Source organism: Schistocerca americana, chromosome 5, assembly GCF_021461395.2.
Source record: "Schistocerca americana isolate TAMUIC-IGC-003095 chromosome 5, iqSchAmer2.1, whole genome shotgun sequence".
Classification (NCBI taxonomy): Eukaryota; Metazoa; Arthropoda; class Insecta; order Orthoptera; family Acrididae; genus Schistocerca; species Schistocerca americana.
Window position 1 is genome coordinate 431,909,235 of NC_060123.1, and position 24,809 is coordinate 431,934,043.

The window sequence follows — 24,809 nt, forward strand, 5'->3', positions numbered from 1 at the left end:
CAACCAATATTTCATTATAGTAGTTGTTGTTGCTGCTGTGGTCGTCTGTCCACGCTGCTCTGTCCTGCCCATGGTAATCTGTCCTGTTGATCTCTGTTAATCTTTGTATAACTACTGAAACATACTTCTGTGTGAACTTGCTTACTACAGCCTTGGTCTCCTCCTGTTACTCCCTCTATCAAACTGACAGGTCTTGCGTCAGGATGTGTTCTATCAGCTACCTCCTTCTTTCAGGGAAGTTAAGCCATAATTTTCTTTCTTCCCCAGTTTGATTCAGTAGCTCCTCATTTCTTCAAAATTCTTCTATAGCACCGTATTTCAAAAACTTCTATCTTCTTCTTGTCTGAATTCGCTGTGGACCTTGTTTCACTTGCATACAACGCTACATTCCAGACGAATATCTTCAAAAAAGACTACTTAATATTAAATTTATATTAACTGTTAACAAATATCTCCATTTGAGAAGTACTTTTCTTGATTTTCTCAGCGCGCATTTTTTTATCCTCTCTACTTCAGTCATCGAAATGTCGCTGGCCAGCAGCAAACCAAACACAATATTTTTTTGCGATTCGTTTCATTATCGAATTGCCTGATTATATCGTCTACATACCATTCCCATTACTTTACTTTTGTTGATGTTTATTTTAGAACGTCTTTTCATAGCACTATCCTGTAGACTCTTCATTTTAATTCAAACAATTTCCACTAAATCACATTATAATCATTTTTCCAATCACAGTTTCGTATTGGTTAAGTAATCAGGAGTCAACAGTAATAGGGAAGGGCCTATAAATCGATAAACTAAAAGTCTATGAAATTAATTTGCTAATTTACGCACTAAAATCGATTTTCCCCCAAGAACTGGAACCACCGATAACTTGCCTGAATAGAGGAAAATCTAATGGTGGAGGCAGAGCAATGTTCTTGATCACGAATCATTTAAGTCAGACAATACATAAAATAGCGAAAACCGACAGACGTTCCGGGGCTGTTCAAATCCAAGCCACAGCAATGCCGACACGTAGGAACGGCCCTTCTCCCCCCCCCCCCCCTTCCCCACGCCCCTCCTATGTTTGGAGAACTGGCGCCACCACAGGGTCGCCAACCTGAGTGCGGGAAAGCCGAGCTCACCCCTTGACCGAAAGCAGTAGAAACGGTTTGCATTGCCACATCGACTCAACTTTTGAGCTACCTTCCAGTATTATCAGAATGGGGAATGTGCTAGTTCAGCGTTACGATCCTATCACCATAGGAACGGGATTCGAACGGGTAAAGGTCCGTTTACAAATGCAGCTGTAGCGAGACTGATTTCGAAGTTCGAAGCCACGGATTGTTTAGACGATAGACCCCGTAGTGGCCGACCGAGCACAAGGCGTAATGCTGCTGACACAGTTCAGGAAGAAATGGAGACTGTAGCGGGTTCGTCTATGCACGGGGAAGTCAGCGCTCGTGCAGTCGCACGTCGCACCGGCATTCCATACACTACTGTTTGGTTGGCACTTAGGCGTACCCTCCGATGCTATCCGTACAAAATCCATCAGCATCAAGAGCTGTTACCTGGCGATTTAGTGAAGCGGAGGACATTTGTGGTGTGGGCGTTTCAAAAGATGGCGGAAGATGACGACTGGTTGAGTAACGTGTTGTGGACCAACGTAGCTCATTTCAAGCTCTGGGGGTCTGTCGACGCCCACAACTACAGAATTTGGGCTGCCGAAAATCCTAGAACTGTCGTGGAAACTCCATTGCACAACGAGAAAGTCACGGTATGGGTTGGATTTACCACATCTACCGTTATCGGGCCTTTTTTCTTCGAGGAAATGCGTAATTATGGTTTTGTAACTGCTACCGTGACGGGTGAGAGGTACGCCGATATGTTACAGAGTCGCATCACCCCCAGCCTGGCTGATAAACACCTGTTGGAACGTACGATGTTTATGCAGGATGGCGCTCCAACCCATATTGCTAGACGCGTGAAAGATCTCTTGCGCGCGTCGTTTGGTGATGATCGTGTGCTCAGTCGCCACTTTCGTCATGCTTGGCCTTCCAGATGCCCAGACCTCAGTCTGTGCGATTATTGGCTTTGGGGTTACCTGAAGTCGCAAGTGTATCGTGATCGACCGACATCTCTAAGGGTGCTGAAAGACAACATCCAACGCCAATGCCTCACCGTAACTCCGGACATGCTTTACAGTGCTGTTCACAACATTATTCCTCGACTACAGCTATTGTTGAGGAATGATGGTGGGCATATTGAGCATTTCCTGTAAAGAACATCATCTTTGCTTTGTCTTACTTTGTTATGCTTATTATTGCTATTCCGATGAGATGAAGCGCCATCTGTCGGACATTTTTAGAACTTTTGTATTTTTTTGTTTTTTAATAAAATCCCATGTCATTCCAAGCATGTGTGTCAATTTGTACCTCTCTATCTACATTATTCCGTGATTTATTCAGTTTTCAATTTTATACTGACTTCGATCACCCGGTATGTTCCTCTGTCCTCGCCTCACTGCTTTTCAGTGACCAGTAGACACGGGCGGTGCGCCAATGCGCTTGCTGCAAGGCACACTATGGCTTCCAAGAGAATTGTGTGGTACTTTCTTAGCGTCATCAAAGGTTGCCTCTACTGTGCTGTGTTTAACATTTGCGAAGGACAAGTCACAGATTCCCCTGAGATGGACTCTCCCAGCACAAGACGAGAGAGGGACAGCACAAGTGGAAGCGACCGGGAACTGAGCGGGCCATCCTTTCTCACGAGCGCCGCATGGTGCAGGGAGTCTTACTATTCCGCCAGCATGCGCGGGCTCTTCGTTTAAATAATGCACGCGTGCCGCTCATTCATTATTCATGCGCGCTGCGCGGTTTACCTCAAATTACGTCTCGTTCGCTAATGGCGTCCGGACCGCCGCGCCGTGACGTGCGCTGCTGCTGACAGCATACTGCACCGGTTTCCGCAAAAATGCTGGAAAAACTGCGCCGCATGAGTAGCGGTGACGTACGCACGCAACCGCGGCAGGCTGGCGCTCCATCTCTCAATGCCTCCCACGGAGACCTTTTACGGGCAGGCCGCCGCCCGCCACGAGATACGTCGCGGTACATTTCAATAATCGCCGACCGCTCGCCGTTCTTCATACACTCGCCTCGCCGCACGCTTCCAAGTTATGTTTTGCAGCTCGATACCTTCGCGTGAATCTGTCATCGTCATAACGGCGATACGTGACGTGAACGTCTATGCCGCCTTTTGTTACTGTGCTCAGACAATCGCTTTAGCTGCTCCATCAATAGCACGATGTCTTCATATGATCGACTCATGTCTTCATTTGAGCCGACAAAAACAGTTCAGTTGTCCGGTTAGCGGAGTCTCTAGTGCTCGTAGGCACTTAGTGCGATAGTAAAAAATTGATAGATATGAGAGTAGGTTTTCCCTGGAGATTGGATTGGGACTGAGAACGATGTTAGTCATGTTCAGAATGTCAAAAACTGACGGAGTTCTTACTGAGGTTCTTTTTCAAATCTGGGATTGAGATATTTCTTGGCAATGCCTCATATTTCCTCAGATTCAAAACTGCAGCTGTGTTTTCGGTAGACGGTCCGTTGTCACAAAAGAGGGGGAAGAGAAATGGTTCAGATTACGATGGCAGATTCCCATAGTAATTCAGTGTTTTTACTGGATGTAAGTGATCTCCGATTTCAATTCAGACCCTGCATTATTTCTTCTGTAAAACTAAAATAACTAAACTCCGCCCGAATAGGCCATGAAGGCCCAACGGTACCGACCGGCCGCCGTGTCATCCTCAGGCCACAGGCGTCGCTGGATGCGCGTACGGTGGGGCATGTGGTCACCCACCGCTCTCCCGGCCATTTTTCAGTTTACGAGGCCGGAGCCGGTGCTTCTCAATCAAGTAGCGCCTCAGTTTGCCTAATAAGAGCTGAGTGCATCCAGCTTGCAACAGCACTCTGCAGACCGGATGGTCACCCATCCTAGTGCCATTCCAGCCCGACAGCGCTTAGCATGGGTGATTTGACGGCAACCGGTGTTACCACTGTGGCTAGACCGCAATGATGCAAATACACTTGTCAATGAGGTCCAACGGAGTAAGGTTTCGTGAAACTTGTTATCGGTTTTACAACAAATAGAAAAGGGCATGTAGTTTGTTCCGCGTATAAGACATGTGGTACACTGACAAACTGAAATGCTGACGGTAGCAGGGATAAAACACGGGGAGTGTAATATTATCTGCAACTTACACAGAAACCAAACTGAATATATGAGTCGAAGAAGAGTTGAGTAGGGAATGAGTAACGATTGTAGCGCGTCCTCGACGTTATTCAATTTGTGCACTGAGCATGCACTAAAGAAAACCAAGGAGAAATTTGGAAAGGGAATTAAAGTTAAGGAAGAAGACACCGTAAGTCTTTCGGAGACGGCAAAGGACTTAGTCATTCAGTTGAACGGAATAGATAGTGTCTTAAAGATATAAGATGAATACCAACTGAAGTAAAACAAGGGTCTCGGCGGAGGTTCGAGTCCTCCCTCGGGCATGGGTGTGAGTGTTTGTCCTTAGGATAATTTAGGTTAAGTAGTGTGTAAGCTTAGGGACTGATGACCTTAGTAGTTAAGTCCTATAAGATTTCACACACATTTGAACGTTTTGTAAAACAAGAGTAATGGAATGTAGTCGAATTAAATCAGGCAACGATGACGAAATTAGATTAGAAGATGAGACACTAAAAGTAGTAGATGAGTTTGTTATTTGGGCAGCAAAATATGATCGCCGAAGTGGAGAGGATAAGGGAATTAGATCAAGAAATTAGACACCAAAGCAATAGTTGAATTTTGCTACTTCAGCAGCAAAATAAATTATGATATTCGATAAAGAGTTGATATAAAGTTTAGATTACAGTTGAAAAAAGTATTTCTGGAAATGAGAAATTTGGTTAATATCGAATATAAGTTCTTGTTTTTCGATGCAGCCATTGCTGCAATTTGATGGTAAGCCTTTATTATTTATTTATTCGACTATCGCGATTTAGGCTGTAGAGCCATTTTTAAGTACAAGATGAAAACTAAAACCGATAAAACATATAGATAACGAAGTGTAAGACATCAACTGGTAACATTCGATAAATATAGTTTAAAGAACATTGCTTGAAAAGTATCAGACACGTCTCAATGACATGTCGCTGTCGAAACTTTACAAACGTATGTGGACATGTATACCAGTAGTCTCATCATAAGATCTGACTGCGAATTAAAGATAGGAATAAGAGCTAACATTACGCACAGCGGACACATTTTTACATATTGTGCTGTCATAATATTTCGACGACGGCACGTCTTTCAGATATATCTGATATGTACTGAACCTGCTAGTAATGCTCCTTATATTGTGTCTACCAACTGTTACCAAATGACACTTTGCATTTTGTTACTTGATTATTGCCAACTAGCAATTGAGCAAGCTAGTTGGCAATAATCACTATGTAGACGATGTGGCCTATTCCACACCATATTTTAGACCTATGTGACGATGCTATGCTGAATATATTTATATGTTTGACGATGCCATTATGGCCGTATCACTTTAGGACATGGTGTAAAAAAGATCTGAGGATGGTCATGAAACCGGTCATCATCTAAAGAATTCATATTGTGATCAGAGACTGAAATAAAAAGCATTGTACATTATAATTAGTTTTCGTAGGTGTTTTGTTAACCTATGAGCTAATGAGTCAATAACAATTGGTGCTGCTTATTTCTAACTTTTTTATGAAATACTATACCAATTCTCAGTGCATCGTGAATCCTATGTCCAACTCCGTCTCAGAAACTAAAGCTCACTATCCATATTGTGCGTAGATACTCGGTACAAAACATGCTTTCTCTGCATCATCCACACCCTGCACCCTCATTTAAAATCAACCAAATTAAAATATATGCATTATACTTTGGTCTGCTATTTATAAATCAGTTTATTGTTGGACACCTCACTTTCGAAATGGCAGAGACTAGAAGACTTCAGGCTGTCAGTGCATTGTGTATGATCACTGCCACTAATAATAATAATAATATAGCGTGGGCCCTACTGCAGTGTAGTGCACACTCCATAACTCCAATGATACTATTACGTTACCCTGTCAATTAGCTATTTTATTGTTGCGAAGCGAATAATGAAGTAATTTCTATTCTGGGAACTATCTACAACGTCGGAGAAGGCGTGAAGTGACATGATGTATACTTCTCAATTTTACTGTCATACCTATGTCGCACAAAGCATGTTTCAAATGGCGCTTAGCACTATGGGACTTAATATCTGAGGTCATCGGTCCCCTAGACTTAAAAAAAAAAAAAAAACTTTATTGATACAACAACCTCAACATTATGAAACAATCGAAAGACTTACAACTACTTAAACCTAACTAATCTAAGGACATCACACACATCCTTGCTAGAGGCAGGATTCGAACCTGCGACCGTAGCAAAAGCGCGGTTCCGGACTGAAGCGCCTAGAACCGCTCGACCACAGCGGCCAGCGAAAATTTTAGAGCCTAAAGCCATTAATCACTTCCACAGCGGCCGGCTAAAGCATGTGTGTAGCGGGTGGATTATGTGATGTGGATGTTGTTGATACATTCGTTTCACAAGCTGGAACCTATATCATTTTGTGTCACACGTAAATTCTAGTAATTACTGCTGACTTATGTAACCAGAATTTACGAAATAGTGATCATATTAATGAATTTTTAAAAATGGCCGAAACATAACTGATCCCTTTTGTTTTTACCCCTCAGAAAATTACACCCTACCCCTCAGGGGATAATTATCCCCATGTTGGAAACCACTGACGTAGAGAGAAACTAAGACTCGAATACGGTAAGCAGATTCAAATGGATGTAGGTTTTAGAAATGAAGAGGTTTGCAAGGGATACACTAGAGTGGCGAACTGCATCAAAACAGTCTTAAGACTGAAAACCGCAACAACAGCATCAACAATATAGAAAACGAAGTTGAGAGTTCCAAGCGTTTATGTATGCATATTGATGATACTGAATTGGTGCAATAGATCTCATAAAAGACTAAGTTTTTTTTGCTACTAAAATAATAGCTTTGGTAAGATAACATTCTTTGCATATTTCAGTATCCTCGTGTCGTGTGAGATAATATTTCCGGCTAACTGCTTTCTTAGGTAAAAGATATTCATTGCACAAAAGCTCGTGACCAGCATTAATACGTAGGGTGCGAGTATTAACTACAGCCTAGCAGTATATTTATGAGATGGTTAAATTAATTAACAACAATCAATTTGAGTTTGCAAGTAATATAAATATTCACAGATGGACTACGAAAGGGAAAATGGTTTCAATACGCTTCGACAGAATTGAACTTCCACGCAGAGAGTAAGTAATAGGTACGATTTGGCAATGAACTCAAGCAGCGATAGTGTTACAAAATGCAGGTTAAAATGGTGGTTTCTCCTTGTCGTCTCCATCTATGTCGTAATGAAATTCTAGAATAGAAATAAGCGGTCGGTTTCAAATGTAAATGTCGAACATTTATTTAAGTAAATACACTTTTTTTTCTTTTCGTTCTGCTTCGGAACTTATGTCGGTAATTTCTAACAGAACACGCAACCGAATAATCTATTCTAAACCGAAGATAAAATGCTAACGAAATCAAGGTTTTTACAGTGGGGGCAATAATGCAGCTCGAAAAGTACGGGAGAGTTCTGTGCTTTGCTCAGATAACCACTTAAGCAATTTATCTCATCGTATCTTAGGAAAAATCACTTCCTTTGATGGAAAATATTAAACGTTATGTCATTTGGCAAAATACGCAGGCCCTTGCTCGAGAGATTTCTTAGTGATAATGTGTTTGTCGGCAGCTGGTAGGAACCTCTGCAATGGCAGCAGCTATCATCACCATAGATTTACTGTAGTAGTAGTAGTAGTAGTAGTAGTAGCAGTAGCAGTAGCAGTATTAAATTTATTCATCTTTGGCTCATTTTTGCAAGGATAATGAACATGCCGTGGTCTTACAGCTTAAGAACAAAAAACGTAATTTATATACACAGACATATACAAGGATGCGAAAATTAGTGGCCCGACACGTTGAAGTAGGAATCATCACGGCATTTGCCTGAAGAAATTTACAAAAACCGCGGAAAGCGATAACCGAGATGGTCGGATGGAGACTGGAGACTTCACACTCTATAATACACGGCCAGTTCGTTAAACACAGCGCAAATTACAGTGGCAAAGAGAGAGGGAGGTAACGGATAGCTTTTAGGCTGCCACCACACGTGGAAATAAGTGGACACGTTTCGAAACTGACTAGCCAACCAGAAATGTTTGTATATTCACTGTTGAAACCTTATAGTCAAGGGAAGGCAGGATTCGGTTACGATTGTGGACGGGGGCGTAATCAGTTATTATTGGTTGCCTTTTATAGTTACACACATTTATTTTTAAAACAGTAATTCCAGACCCAACAATAAATAAAAAAATACCACGCGTTATTAATGAAGGAATAAACAACTGTGTAAATAATAGTGTTTTCAGTGCGTTACAATTTAGCAAATCACCATAAAATACAGACACAGATAATGTTTAAAAAAAACCACTGTGATCACGGCTGAAGGCCTTATACGCCAAGAATGGCAATAAATTAGGAATGTTTAAGAACTCGCTGTAATTACAACTTAAAGGTACTGAAATATTAAAAATTAAGTGGCCACAAACCCAGCAGAAGGTATCAGACGCCAGAAATGGCAGTAAATAAGGTTTTAAGGCTTACTGCTACAATACAAATATCGAATTATTTTTTCAAAGCAAATGACCAAAATCATGGCTGAAGGCCTTACATGTCAAGAACGGCAATTATATAGAGACCTGCCGTAAAACAGCAAATACAAGTAAAGGTTAATTAAAAGAAACAAGCAACTGACCACCAAAAGGGTGAAATAAGATGATGGTAACCTTTTAACACAATCCTTACACTGCAAGATTCATTCCGGAAGGCGACTGGAACTATTAACTAGACACACATAACATTTAATGCACACATTACAAGGTATGATAATAAATAATACAATAATAGAACACAAGTACCAGTTACAGACGGTGCTCCAGGAATCGAGCTCTGACAAGGTCCGGCAACAAACACTTTCGCGAGCTATGAGATAGGCAGCCAAGCGTTGCACTCACTTCACAAGATGGTAACTCAGACTAGTGGCAGTCTACCGAATGACTATTGATAATCTTTCTGAAGCTACCTGACGTCCAATAAACCAAATCCAAGAATGGAACTACACGCCAAGGCCGAAACCAGCGGACTACACTATGCCCCTAGAATAATGTTCTTAGAGGGCCCGGAACGAGAACGGTATCACTACCACCAGAGTAGAAGAATCACAAACGACCTACAGTCAAGAAAGCTGTGAAAACTACACGCCTTACCGGACAGCAGCGGCAAGGCGAGGAGACGTACACTGCCGTTACATACACTAACCCCCCTGGTCAGGGAACTGGGGCGTTAGCGGCCACTAGGCAGGAAAAATACCGCTGCTTGAACTTAACAAATTGTAACAAGCTCAGTGCAGTAAATAGAAATAAGAAGTCGAGGAAAGCTGATCAGATCCGAGAGAGAAACCCGCGTGGCAGTGCTATATACGGTGTGAACCAGAACTCCACCGACAAACTTTCAGAGATTAGTCAAGGACAGCTCGTTACAGAGTAGTAATGGGATTATGATTTATTCGGTTTGTTACCACAATCATCCATGTTTCTGTGATAATATCTCACCGGCAGTGAAGAAGACTATACAATGCAATACTGAAAACGCACAAAACACGTGTAATGCGATAACCCTTAGAATAAATGCGTACATGTTTACCACATTGCGTTCAGTTGTTCAGTCAGCGTACAGTACGTAGCAATTCAGAACCGTTCCCTTACAACGACACTCCTGGAAATTGAAATACGAACACCGTGAATTCATTGTCCCAGGAAGGGGAAACTTTATTGACACATTCCTGGGGTCAGATACATCACATGATCACACTGACAGAACCACAGGCACATAGACACAGGCAACAGAGCATGCACCATGTCGGCACTAGTACAGTGTATATCCACCTTTCGCAGCAATGCAGGCTGCTATTCTCCCATGGAGACGATCGTAGAGATGCTGGATGTAGTCCTGTGGAACGGCTTGCCATGCCATTTCCACCTGGCGCCTCAGTTCGACCAGCGTTCGTGCTGGACGTGCAGACCGCGTGAGACGACGCTTCATCCAGTCCCAAACATGCTCAATGGGGGACAGATCCGGAGATCTTGCTGGCCAGGGTAGTTGACTTACGCCTTCTAGAGCACGTTGGGTGGCACGGGATACATGCGGACGTGCATTGTCCTGTTGGAACAGCAAGTTCCCTTGCCGGTCTAGGAATGGTAGAACGATGGGTTCGATGATGGTTTGGATGTACCGTGCACTATTCAGTGTCCCCTCGACGATCACCAGTGGTGTACGGCCAGTGTAGGAGATCGCTCCCCACACCATGATGCCGGGTGTTGGCCCTGTGTGCCTCGGTCGTATGCAGTCCTGATTGTGGCGCTCACCTGCACGGCGCCAAACACGCATACGACCATCATTGGCACCAAGGCAGAAGCGACTCTCATCGCTGAAGACGACACGTCTCCATTCGTCCCTCCATTCACGCCTGTCGTGACACCACTGGAGGCGGGCTGCACGATGTTGGGGCGTGAGCGGAAGACGGCCTAACGGTGTGCGGGACCGTAGCCCAGCTTCATGGAGACGGTTGCGAATGGTCCTCGCCGATACCCCAGGAGCAACAGTGTCCCTAATTTGCTGGGAAGTGGCGGTGCGGTCCCCTACGGCACTGCGTAGGATCCTACGGTCTTGGCGTGCATCCGTGCGTCGCTGCGGTCCGGTCCCAGGTCGACGGGCACGTGCACCTTCCGCCGACCACTGGCGACAACATCGATGTACTGTGGAGACCTCACGCCCCACGTGTTGAGCAATTCGGCGGTACGTCCACCCGGCCTCCCGCATGCCCACTATACGCCCTCGCTCAAAGTCCGTCAACTGCACATACGGTTCACGTCCACGCTGTCGCGGCATGCTACCAGTATTAAAGACTGCGATGGAGCTCCGTATGCCACGGCAAACTGGCTGACACTGACGGCGGCGGTGCACAAATGCTGCGCAGCTAGCGCCATTCGACGGCCAACACCGCGGTTCCTGGTGTGTCCGCTGTGCCGTGCGTGTGATCATTGCTTGTACAGCCCTCTCGCAGTGTCCGGAGCAAGTATGGTGGGTCTGACACACCGGTGTCAATGTGTTCTTTTTACCATTTCCAGGAGTGTACGTCGACCATCATGACCACAGCAGAGAGTACAGCGGCGCACCGTCAATTGTCTTACACACTAAAGAATTCCAGGAGTTTGGTGCACTACTTCCGCTGCTGTGGTAATTCGCGCAAACAGGCCCGTGCGGGCATCCACAGGAGTCTCATACGCTGTGCTCTTCACAAGCTCCCAGAAGAAGAAGCCCGTTGGTTTGATGCCTGGTGACCGAGATGCCAATGGAACTGGACTATAGCGATAAATGCGTTGTTGTCAAACTACATGCAAAAACTTTGTAACAAGCTGCCAGTGGTCGTGGGTCCCTCATACCAAAATACTCAGAAGGTTGTAACCTCCCAACAGTAATAAAATATAATTAATTATGTATAGCATTCACATTCAGTGTAACCTAGCAACAGAAAAAATAGGTATAACATTCACATTTACCGTAACCTCCCAACAGTTTATTATTCCGTAACCTCACAATAATAACGTGACTGGTCTCTCAATAAAATTGTGGCTTACTTATAACCTTTCAATAATTAACTGTCTGTGAATCTAAATTGGTAAATTTGGACGTCAGAAATGCTGCGTCATGGCCCTGAAAGATCATACTGAATAAATTGAAAATTCTTACCTCAATAAGGTCGCCAGGTAAGGCATATATATCTGCTCCTATATGAAACTTTCCTGGCACAGCCCAGTGCAATGCTGGCTGATAGATTTGTCATGTACAAAAAGAAATAACTGATTTTCTTTACAATAATCGGGATGACCATGGATTGGAGAAATTTGTAAATTCTTTAAATTGAGATGAATAATTGTCAAAAGTAAAATTTTATAAGAAAGATTATTATTAAGAGATTTTTTAAAAACATTTACATGGGACTTGATGTAACAATAGTACATATCGCTCCCCACGACCAGGCCAGCCAACTCGATACACCAGGCCGTTCGCTACTACTTACTCCTACTGCCACTCACTTCCTACTGCATGAAACACTGCTGTCTGGTCTGAGATTCTCTTATAGCTTACGTATCGCAGGCAGTGCGTGAGCAATTCATCGAAATTACATCTGCTCGAGTGCGCTAGCAACAAATTCCTTAGTCATGGACCTCTTACAAGGTATTCCCGAACAAATTCTTGAAATTCATCGGTGTAGCATGGATCACCCAGTATATACCTATATAACAACGGCGTGTGGTAATAATCACTTGTCGTCACCAGCGCCTTAGTAATTCGATAATAGTGATCGGGGGGGGGGGGGGGGGGGGCGCAGCCGACAGCCGCTGGGATTCATCGACCTCGTGGCGCCTGCCGCGATCTATCAACGCCGCCGCCGCCGTCCGGTTTGACGGACGTTATTCGTCCCATGTCCCGTACTAATTTCAATTACCCGCTTCCGAAACATCCCAGATATAAAATTCAAATCGGCCGTGCCCTCGTGCACGGAATAGCGTCAGCCGCGGTCGGTAACGAAATGCGGCGGTCTCCGGCGAAAGCAGATCACGTCCGCAGCGGCCGGGGGAATCAGTTGGCCGCCAGATGTCGGTGATAAGCGGTGGGAAGGCGGATTCCGCCGTCGGCTCGGCGCGTCCGTCACCAGTTCTCTCGCCGCTATCGCATCCGAGCCGCAGTCAGCCATTACGGCTCCGACGGAGCCCCCAGGCCGTATCCGATTCATCAAATCTCCGGGCCCGACGACTTGTTAAAAAGCGCGCGTCAGCCTACGTTTAACAAGTCTCAGTCAACAGAACTCTCTCTGACCCGTCCCCCATGCCTCCCCCCCCCCCCCCCCCCCCACACACACACATACACACACCTGCCAGCTTTTTACCCCCGGGAATTAAAGCGATCCCGGAGGAAGCGTCGGGTAGGCAGGTGAAGCTCAAAAGAGTTCCTCCCCGAGAACTTTCACTGTGCCCCACACTCGACACATTTTTACCCCATTATTCTGGGAGATGCCCGCGCAGACCGCTCCGCTGTGATTGCTTCGCCGCGGCAATTATTTCGAAATCGGCCACGTGTCTCACAAATTGAGGTCACGGTTGCACTCTGGGGCGCCTCCGAGTTAAGCAAGACGAGACAGACGTGGCTATTCATTAATACGACGGCGCTGGCTTGTTCCCGCCAAGGTGGCTGTCGCATTGGACGCGGAATTGTTGGTTGTCGAGAAGAAATTATTAATCATTGTGTCTGTTGGAGATGCTGCGGCGAGATACCGGGTGTAGCGCCAAGAAGGAAGATGCGGTTTAATCGAGTACTTCTTGGTATTCTAAATAATTGCCGAGCTTCCCACAGCTATTGTAATAATAGAATATTTCTAGCCCCTACCGTGGAAGACGTTTCTAAACAGATATCTCGGAAGAGTTCAACCTAAGGGAAGCAGCTTGAGCCGTGATGGTGACGGAAATTTTCTTCGCAAAATTTTTGCTGGCGGCACTGTTATAGCCATTTTGATTATAAGGCACATACATGTTTTCTGTCATAAGCCACACACATTCGCAATGTCTCATGGACTGAGAGAATAGCATCGTAAACAGCAATGGTATTGACAGTGGAAACACTGTTCAGGTTTCCTATCTTCGCGGTTCCTACGTTGCGAAATGTGAGAACTTTATTTAAGTTTATATAATGAGTGTAGGTGCGTGTGGTGACTGCAAGTGTAATTTTAACGTAGATTTTGTATCGTTGATCACGATGAGAGATAGAAAGAGGATGAGGAGGTTACTGTTTAACATCTCCTCCGCAATGAGGTCATTAAAGACGAAGCACTTTTAAACAGTCGTCCTCCCGAATGCGAATCCAGTGTGCTAACCAATGCGCTACATCTCTCGGCGAGGAGGAAGGACCTTGGCGCCGGTATATAGGCTGCTCTAATACTACTAAGGGGATCTTTGAGACTTGATGTCGCCATCAGATGGATCAGTAACAATAGTGTCACATTTCCCGCACAATGCGACCCTGCGGAGAGGTTTCCAATTTAATCCAGAACTGCATCCATAATAAGACAGGAAGAAACTGAACAATATAATAAAAGCCCGATCATGTACATTGAAACTATATTTTTATTTATTTTTTTGCGGAGTCCTTATGGATATGACATCCATATAGGTTTCTCCGCTGTTATATGCCCCGATGTTATAATAAAAGTGCAGCTGCTCATGGTCGACCAGTGTGGGCTGTAGTTATGGTGTGGCAGGGAATGCTTTAATGCGAAATCGATTTGCACTGAAAAAAGAATAGTTCCAGTTTTGGCTACCAGGTGCAAATGTGGCGCTATTCATCATCTCGCCGACGTCTCCAGTGCTCATATTGAACAGATTGTGTAAGCAGCAGTTAATAATAAAATCGACATTATGCTTTTCTCAGATGCTTTACCTTTTCTACCCATGTCTCATTCCTAATCCATTACCAGGTCGCTCAATAAGTAACGCCGCACATTTTTTTTTAAAAAAAAGCCATTAATATACATAGGTATACATCCTTATCCGGTCACTGTGGCCGAGTGGTTCTAGGCGCTTCAGTCGGGAACCACGCGGCTGCTCGGTCGCAGTTTCGAATCCTGCCTCGGGCCTGGATGTGTGTAATGTCCTTAGGTTAGTTAGGTTTACGTAGTTCTATGTCTAGGGGACTGATTACCTCAGATATTAAGTCCCATAGTGCTTAGAGCCATTTGAACATTTTTAAACGTTCTTGTTGATGCTTCCCATTTGATGTTTGTTCTGTGCGCCGGTGAAGTTTCGAACCGTTCTGGCAGATAGCAGAGCCGCAGTACAGCGTCAAAATGGCGCCTACATGCGACTCACTTTACAAACAGCGTGCTGTTATTGCATTCTTGTGTGCAGAAAAAGAAACCGTGGTGAACATTCATAAACGTTTATGTGCAGTGTATGTCGATGCTGCAGTTGATAGGAGTACAGTTGGGCGACGGGTAAAGAAAGTTACAGCCTCACGAAATGCAGAAGCAGAGCTCCATGATCAGTCACTCTCGGGACGTCCTGTCACAACCACTGCTCTAGACATGCTGAATCGTGCCGACTCATCACAACTCGACACTTGGCTCTAAAGTTGTCGGTCAGCAATGGAAGTGCGTCTGCGATGATCGAGAGTCTCGGATATCCAAAGAGGTGCTCATGATGAGTTCCACAAATGCTCACGTCGGACCGCAAGATTCAAAGAAAGGCCATTTCATCTGAATTGTTGGAGTGTTTTGAGACCGACGGAGAGGCCTTTCTGTCGCTCTGAAGATGATGAGAGTGTCAGTCATGCAGTGAAAACAAGAGCTCTCACCCGCAGGGAACACATGCTCTTCCACAACGTTGGCGTACGGCCATAGAACGCGATGGAGACTACGTAGAAAAATAGGACATGTACAAGACATGTTGATGTATATTATCACCAAATTCTGACTCTTAACAATAAATATGTCCTGAGAAAAAAAAGTGGGGCCTTACTTATTGAACGACCCTCGCGCATATGGAAAAATTTTTGTATGTTGGTTTCAAACCGCCAGATTTGCACCTGGTGACTAACATTAGAACGTCTACCAAGTTTCGCTGCCATACGATGATCACAGCCCACACTGCATCTCTCTGAGTAGCTGCACTTGAATTATAGCCACCCAGTACGAACAGGAAGAGAGAAGATTGAAACCCACCTACAAGATCTTAACTTCTTCTTGTTAACGCTACTACTTATACTCAAAACGGAAAACTTAAGTCGAAGCTTGCTGCATGTGCATTTAGATATTTTATTCTTGTTTCATAACTACATAAATTGTTAATAAACGAAAAGCGCTAATCTGCTTTTGTTCTACAGTATTAATTTATTGTGTTAACCAGTTATCGGCTTACAAGGCCATTATCAGACATTTACTAATTACTGTCGCCAAAGAAGATATAATGTTTCTAAAAGAAATTGGAAAATAAGTTATATATCTATATTGAAGAAAAAGCGCACGGTAAACGACATCTTTGACAATGTGATGATAATGCAACTGGAGGTTGCAGAATCCTGACTGCACATTTACTGAGATTTTGCTGCAGTGAGGACCGCAGCTACCAGCCAGAGTTCCAAGTTCTTCCCTTAGCAAACAAAGATCAAAAACCGAAAATTAACAAACGTCACAGTCAGATCTAGTCTTAAATGACTGGACACAGCATAACACTTCCCCTCTTCTAAACTTCACATAACCCCCCCCCCCCCACCAGTTTTTCATTACTTCCCGCACTGTTGTTCCTTCATATTCTGCCATTTTCCTATACTCATTGAGTTCTTTTCTTGACATTGCCTATGTAATGCAAACAGTCTAGTTACAATTGTTAAGTCTTAATTGGCACTTGTATGACTAATCATGTTTAATGTCTCTTGAAGTGGTCTGTTGAAGTATTTTCTTATTGTAATTGGTTCTTTTATTTAATGCTAAATGTTATATAGGCACACTTTTTGAGTTTAGTGTTAATGTTTTCCTGTTTGATCACTTTATATTTGCATATTGCTCAACTTTTTACTTTTTAAAATGCAGTACCACCACACTCACAAAGATGGCATTTACTGTATATTCCCTCACACTCCTCCGTTTCCCTGCAATTATTCATTACTGTTTACCTTATTGCTTAAGTTATTCATATATTCTGTAGTTACAATTGATAATTCTTTCTTTTAATTAGTTTTTGTACCACTCATCATGTTTTTTATACCTCTTAAAGTAGACTTCTAAAGTACTTATTTTATTTTATAGGTTTTGTTTATGAATATAAAAGTGTTGTGTAGGCGTGCTTTTCCAGTTTTGTGTTAAGCTTATTTCCTGTTTACTCCCTTTATGTTTATTTATTGTTCAACTATTTACGTTTTACATTGAATGACCACGACTCTGTGAAAAATATCATTTACTGTGAATTTGGCTTCAGTCTAGATGTATAGCTTCTTTTCCATTGTCGTTTACAAACATCGTAATTTCTTTGGCGACAATAGTCAGTAAATGTCTGATGGTGGCCTTTTAAGCCGAAATACAATAAATTGATTCTGTAGAACAAAAGCAAATTAACGCTTTTTATTTATTATGTTGTTCTACCAAGAACCGACGGGAGATACAGTTAACAAACATAGTTACTTGGCAGATTCGATAGATTCTGTAATCGTTCCTGTTGAATTCTCTTTTTTTGGGTATAAACTCTCTGATGATCGCTGACTGGTTGAAACAGGCAACTATACTTGAGATATGTTTTTGTTACTCGCAAGAAAATAAAAGAAGATGATTTGGAGAGATATTCCGCCTTTATTCAAGGCACTGTTTGTTTGTTATTTTTGTATTTTAACACATCAAAAATAACAGGAGACAGGAATAAAGAAAAAATTGTAATATGGTAAACAACGTGATTTTCGGTCTGAAACGAAAGGAAAACATAAAAATAGTAACCTTTTTTTCGGACCTCGGGCTGTAAAAATGTATGGTAGTTTCAAAACTTTCAGCATAAAAATAACTCGTTAGTGTCATGTAAGGTATGTGTAAAACTACATAAATATTTGTTTTCTAGGTCTCATCACCGCCATAACATGACCATACAATATTTCGTGTATGAGTTGGGCAACATGTGTCATTAAATATATCAAAACAAAATTTGACGCCTAACGATCACTCCTTTATTCGTAGAGATTAGCTGTAATTCAAATGTTACCACACTGGAATAACATTCGTGTTGGACGAATAAAAGAAAAGCACTGAAGAAGATGCAAGAAGTGCTGAAACATATTTGGTCAATCATGTATGCTCAGTAGACGATTTGCTATTTTTTCCTGCAGTATTTAATGCAAACCAGTAATAATGTCCACATTTCCTTAAAGTTGCACAACAATGTATTTTGATTTTCAATTCAAGTAGAAGCAAAAATAACACGGGCTTCGAATGTCGAGCAGCACAAGTGCTACAAAAATAGGGAGGATGCCGTAAGGAATGCTTTTTCATTTCCCTCTTTTACTCCACTTGTACCTGGGTATGTTGTTGCTATTGTGGTTGATTAAATTAGAAGCACGACAGTTTAGCTGGTTTCTTTACGTACTCTTCCTGTTTCTCGACGAAGGTCTTGGTACTTACTGTGCTCGTTTTGAGGCACGTATGGTATGTGATGATCCGACTTTTTTCCTTCTTGTCTTTTATCCGCGGCAGCCAGCCGCAACCTCTTCATTTTCACATCACTCACGCCAATATTCTCAATTATTTGTTAGACATATATCAGTCTCCCGATACCGTTATTTTTCTCTCTCTGTGGATCCTAATCATACTGTGGAAGTTATTGTTTGATGTCTTAACACGTGTTTTATTCTCCTGTGCTTTTTATAGTCAGTACTTAACCATATATTCCTTTCTTTACCGACTCTACGGAGAACTGGTTGCGACTACACAGCGCATTTTAAAAAATAATTTCACATTTTCTGACATCAGGTAGCTTTGGTCAAAACTAGAACAAATGATCCTATAATATGTCTGGAAACCAATGCCTCTTGAAATATGTGACAGTCTGTCTTCTCCTTTCCTGTCTGCTACGCGTAACTAAGCGCTTTAGGCAGTATCCTAAGACAACTTAAGCCATTATTCACAGTGAATCATGCACTTTCTCCAATACACCTGGCTCCATTTGGATTGCGTCCCATGCACTGTTCACGCGCTTCTGTAACATCTGTACATTTTCGATGAGTTAGTCATATAGCAATGTCCTTAAAGGTCTCCACAATCACAAATCCAAGGGATGCATGCTAACGAACCTCCGCGACCAATACAGCGCACATGAAACGTTGTGTTGAGGTGCTGTCGGACGATGTGTGGAAAATAGTACTGCTCCGTAGTGCATAACCCAATTCGTTGTCTTTCTGCAAGGATAACGTTCTGCAATTGCGCTGATTCTTCATGTGGCAGAAATCAGTGATACGTAGCATCCGTCGATGTGTTTGGTAAACCTTATGGCTCCATGAGTCTGTCACCGAAAATTCCTGCCCACACACCGATACTGTAGTGGTCCTGATACCTCACCTCCATGATTGCTCGAGTATTTGCGTTCTGCGGTGACTTATTATTGTCTCTTGTGAATCCTGCCTCACCCGAAAATAAAAACAGGGTTAGAACTGTTGGTCTCCAACTGCCTATATCTCAAAAGGTATTGCTTTCCGGGAATTCCTCTCTTGAGCCAACCTATTCATCTCAGAGTAGCACTAGCAACCTACGTTATCAGTTATGTGCTGGATGTATACCACTCTGTCTTCCTCTACAGTTTTTATCCTCTACAGCTCCCTCAAGCACCATGGAAGTCATTGCATGATATCTTAACAGAGGTTCCATCATACTGTCCGTTCCTTTTGTCTGTGTTTTCCACATATTCCTTTCTTCTCTGATTCTGCGCAGGACCTCCTCATTCCTTGCCTTATCAGTCCGCCTAATTTTCAACATTCTTCTGCAACATGACATCTCAAATGCTTCTATTCTCTTCTTTTCCTGTTTTCTCACAGTCTATTTCCCGCTATCATACAATGCTGTGTCCCGAACGTCTATGTTTGATACTAGTAGACGTTCCTTGGCTAAAGTCTGCTTTCGATCTCCTCATTGTCCGCCCCCGGTAGCTGAGTGGTAGATCTGCTTCTCACCGACACGTGGGAGACAGTGCACGGTGACCGTCCCGGGCCGACATACCTTACTAGTCACTCAGCCAGTCGCCTAGACCGCATTTATGTCTCACGCGCTCTAGCGCCGGGAGTATTTGACGCCGAACGTTGGCCGCTTGCATTCTCCGATCATAGCGCTTTCATATGCACACTCACTCTACAGCAGCAGCGGATATGGCGCAGCCGAGGACCCTGGAAGCTGAATGTGGCACATCTTCAAGCCCCGGAATGCCGTCAGATTATCGCCAACACATGGCTGGATTGCGAACGTCGTCTTCCCCCACTCTAACATAGTGGGTGGAATGTGCAAAACCAGCGTTTCGTCGTGTGCTAACACAATTCGGAAAAGATATCGCAGCTTGGCGTCGTCACACATTGGACTTTTATTACACGATGCTCCGCGAACTCGCCAGCCAACCACCATCTCCAAACCGCCAATGGAAAGCCGCCGAATTAAAGGCAAAATATTGTCTCTTACGAGAAAACGTTTGGAGGGGGTCATTGTGCGATCGCGACGTCAAGACCGAGCGGAAGGAGAAAACCCGTCTATGCATCACATCGTGCTTTACAGCCGCCTACGCCGACAGCGGCTGATCACGGACCTCGTACTGCCAGGTGGTAGGGTCATCATGACTCAGGCGGCGGTTACAGAAGCCTTTGCGGATCACTATCGCCGGTTTTACGACGAGGTGAATACAGAGGAAGCGGGCGATCACGACATACTGCAGCACGTGTCGCACACCCTCGACAATGCAGCAGCGGCGACGCTGTTAGCTGAACTTACACGGGACGACATCGAGGACGCGCTTAACAACGGAGCCCTCAACAAATCTCCCGGGCCAGACGGACTGCCGCTCGAGTTTTATCAGACTTTCCGCGATCTAATGATGCCCCGATGGATCATCATGTACCAAGAACTGATGACCCCCGGTTCCCACGTGCCACCAGCATTCGTGGAAGGGCTCCTTATACCGATACACAAGCCTTCCAGAGGTCGGAAGGTCGAGGACTACAGGCCAATTACAATGCTAAACTCGGACTATAAAATCTTCGCCCGACTACTCGCCAGCCGCATAAAGAAGGTTCTGCCCCTACTCCTCTCCATGGAGCTAACGACACAGGGCGGAGTGACCAACATGCAAACGGCAACCAGCGAATGCAGGGATTTAATAGCCATCGCCACTTCCTGTCGCCTTCGAGCTGCTCCACCTCCATTGATTTCGACCACGCCTTCGACAGAGTTCGCCACAAGTTTCTTCTGTGCGTTATGGCCCGCATGGGGTTCCCGCTTGACTTTCTCAACATCTTTCGGCGCCTTTTCCGTGGAGCTGCATCCCGTGTACTGGTGAATGGGCGGATTGCTGGTCCCTTTCCGATCCGACGGTCAGTTCGCCAAGGATGCCCACTCTCCATGATCCTTTACGCGATCGCACTCGAACCACTTGTCGGAGGGTTGAAACACAGGCTCTCGGGCATGTCATTGAGGGATCACACCTTTCACTGCAGGATATATGCTGATGACCTTCTCTTACTTGTCCGCTCTGGTGACGAGGTACGCACCGTGATACAATGGATCAATCGCTATGGATTGGCAGCGGGCAACCTCATGAATGTGGCCAAGTCCGCAGCGATGCCCATTGGGAGAGGTCTACAGGAGGACGCTTTAGCCCCACTCCCACTAGTTAACAAGATCCGGTTCTTGGGCATAACATTTACACAGGATGTGCGCCGCACGGCTGCCATGAACTATGCACGATTACTACAGGCAATACGCATAGAAGTTCGCCGGAACCTACTTCGACGGATAGACCTCCTACAGCGTGTGGAATACATCAACCTTCACGTGGCGACTAAGATGATCCACATGGCCCAGGTCCTACCGATATCGACAGCGATGGCCCACAGACTTCAAGCAGCGTTTGGACATTACGTTACCGCCGGACACCTATTCTAAGTCCGCTACGAAACACTCACCCTCCCTCCGCGTGATGGCGGACTGGGACTTATAAATGTACGAGCGAGAGCTACAGCGTTATACTTGTGCACAATGATGAAATTGTGGACCCACAAAGATGCTTCCCTTACGGGACGTCTGTTAGAGGAGTTGCTGCCGGCGTCTCTTCTGCCACCTGTCACGGTTGCGCACATTACACCCTCACTCTCGCACCTCTCGGCTTTTATTCTTGAGTATAGTTACGTGCATCCAGACCTTCCCAACACTCGCACTCCCAAGGCGAGAGACGTTTACAGGCTGCTGCTGAGGTCCATTCCTCGCAATATGATTGAGAGGAAGAGCCCTACGACCCTATGGCCTGCAGTGTGGAGAGCGGTCCAGAAGCCGTTCCCCCCCACGCGGGTACGAGCCGCGTGGTACCAGGTGGTGAACGGGAAGGCTGTAATTCGACAAAGGCTGCACGCTATTGGGATGACAGATTCCCCCCTTTGCCCACGTTGCCACCTCGTGGATAATGACGAACATCGTTTAACATGTGGATCGGCGTTAGAGGTATGGCTGCTAGTGCAGAAGATCCTCGCCTGCTACCTACGTATCGCGCCTCGCACAATTGAGCCACGGCTCCTCCTTTGTCCAGAGGATACTTATTTCCCACCTGCGAGGACTCACGCTCTCACATGGTTTAAAGGCATGTCCATATACTACCTCTTTCGAGATGACGAGAAGATGGTACTTGATTACTGGCAATTTCTCCAGGACAGTCATAGCACACTTGAGTGTACACCCGGATACCGACAACTATTTGCTAACTATTTGCGCAGTGTCTTCGATAACCCCCCTCACAGTTGGGGAGTACCGGGCAGAGGATGACCGCCGTCTAGAGCTCCACACGCTGCGAAATGCTGTACCAATTTGGAACGTGGAATCTGTACGCAGATGGGCCATGCACATGGAACGGCGTGCCGGATTTGGTTACATTTTTCTTTCTTTATTCTCTACCAACACACTATTGGTTTCCAATTCCATTTCATAGTTTAGGAGGAACTCTTTTTCTGTTGTTGCTACGGATGTACATTCTAATTTTGTTTGTCGTAACTGAAAGACGCCCTTTTCCATATTAAAAACAAAAAAAAAATTGGCAGAGAAATAATTTACTATTAAAAAATAAAAAAACAATAAAACGAACTAAAAAAAGTGGTCAGCGCGACGGAATGTCAATCTTAAGGGCCCGGGTTCGATTCCCGGTTGGGTCGGAGATTTTCTCCTCTCAGGTACTGGGTGTTGTGTTGCCCTAATCATTTCATCCCCATCGACGCACATGTCGCCGAAGTGGCGTCAAATCGAAAGAATTGCACCCGGCGAACGGTCTACCCGACGGGAGGCCCTAGTCACACGACATTTTTTGTTTATCTCCTCATTGCTCCGTCCGTCATTGGTTATTCTGGCGCCTAGGTAGCATAATTCCTTAACTTCATCTACTTCGTGATCATCAGTTCTGATGTAAAGTTTCTCGCTGTTCTCATTTCTGCTACTTTTCATTACCTTCGTCTTTCTTCGATTTGCTCTCAGTCCATACTCTGTATTGGACTGTTCATTCCGTTCAGCAGATCATGCTATTCTTCTTGACTTTCACTCAGGATAGCAATGTCATCAGCGAATCGTATCATTGACATCCTTTCACGTTGAATCTTAATTCTACTCTAGAACCCTTCATTTGTTTCCGTCAATGCTTCTTTGAGGTATGGATTGAATAGCAGAGGAGAGAGACTACATCCCTGCCTTACGGCCCTATTAATCCGAGCGCTTCATTCTTGGTCTTTCTCTCTTAGTGTTCCTCTTTGGCTCTTGGCATATTGTTCATTATCCGTCTTTCCCTACAGATTACATCTATTTTTCCCATAATTTCCAATATATTGCTCCATTTGACTTTATTCAACGCTTTTTCTAGGTCGACAAATTCTGTGAACGTGTCTTGATTTTTCTTTAGTCTTGCTTCCATTATCAACCGCAACGTCAGAATAGCGTGTCTGCTTCTTCCTAAAGCTAAACTGATAGCCGTCTAATACATCCTCAATTTTCTTTTCCATTCTTCTGTACATTATTCTTGTCGGCAATCACAAAGTTCCGTAATAATTTCTTTATATTTTTTGTACTTATATGTCTGCAATCCTGATAAAAGAATCTCCGCGTACAATATGCAGCCCACTTCCACGTTTTCATCGAGCTGCTCTGTTTTGTTTTGGCTCATCTGACAGCGTCCTGCATTGCTGTAGCGCGGGAATTTCATTGTGTTCCGAGGTTGGAGTCTCGTGCCTGCAAAAGAATGAAAAAATTAAATGCATAACTTGGCTTTCTGAAACTACCCCCGGTATCAGTGGGACAGGGAGCGTGGTAGTACAGCGCAGACTGTTGTGCCCACAGCAGGTGGCGACGCCGACGGTGGTGAAGAAGATCCTGCGCTTCAAGCAGGAGAACCCGGGCATGTTCGCGTGGGAGATCCGCGACCAGCTGCTGGCGCAGCGCGTCTGCGACCCGCAGGCCATCCCCAGCGTCAGCTCCGTCAACCGCATCCTACGCAACAGCGGCGCCTGGGCAGAGCCCGCGCATCACGCAGGTATATAGTCCCCTCTGTCTCTCTATAATGACATGCTGTAGAGCCTTCGATTCCATTTTATGCATATTAATTGGACGAGCGGACCCTCTCGTCTTACCAGTTTACTATTCACTGTTGTAAACGAATACGAGGCGCGACAATAAAGTAATGAGACTGACGTGGAAAAAGAAAATGTTGCTTACCGTTTTAGTCAAGTTTACATCTACATACATACTCTGCAATCC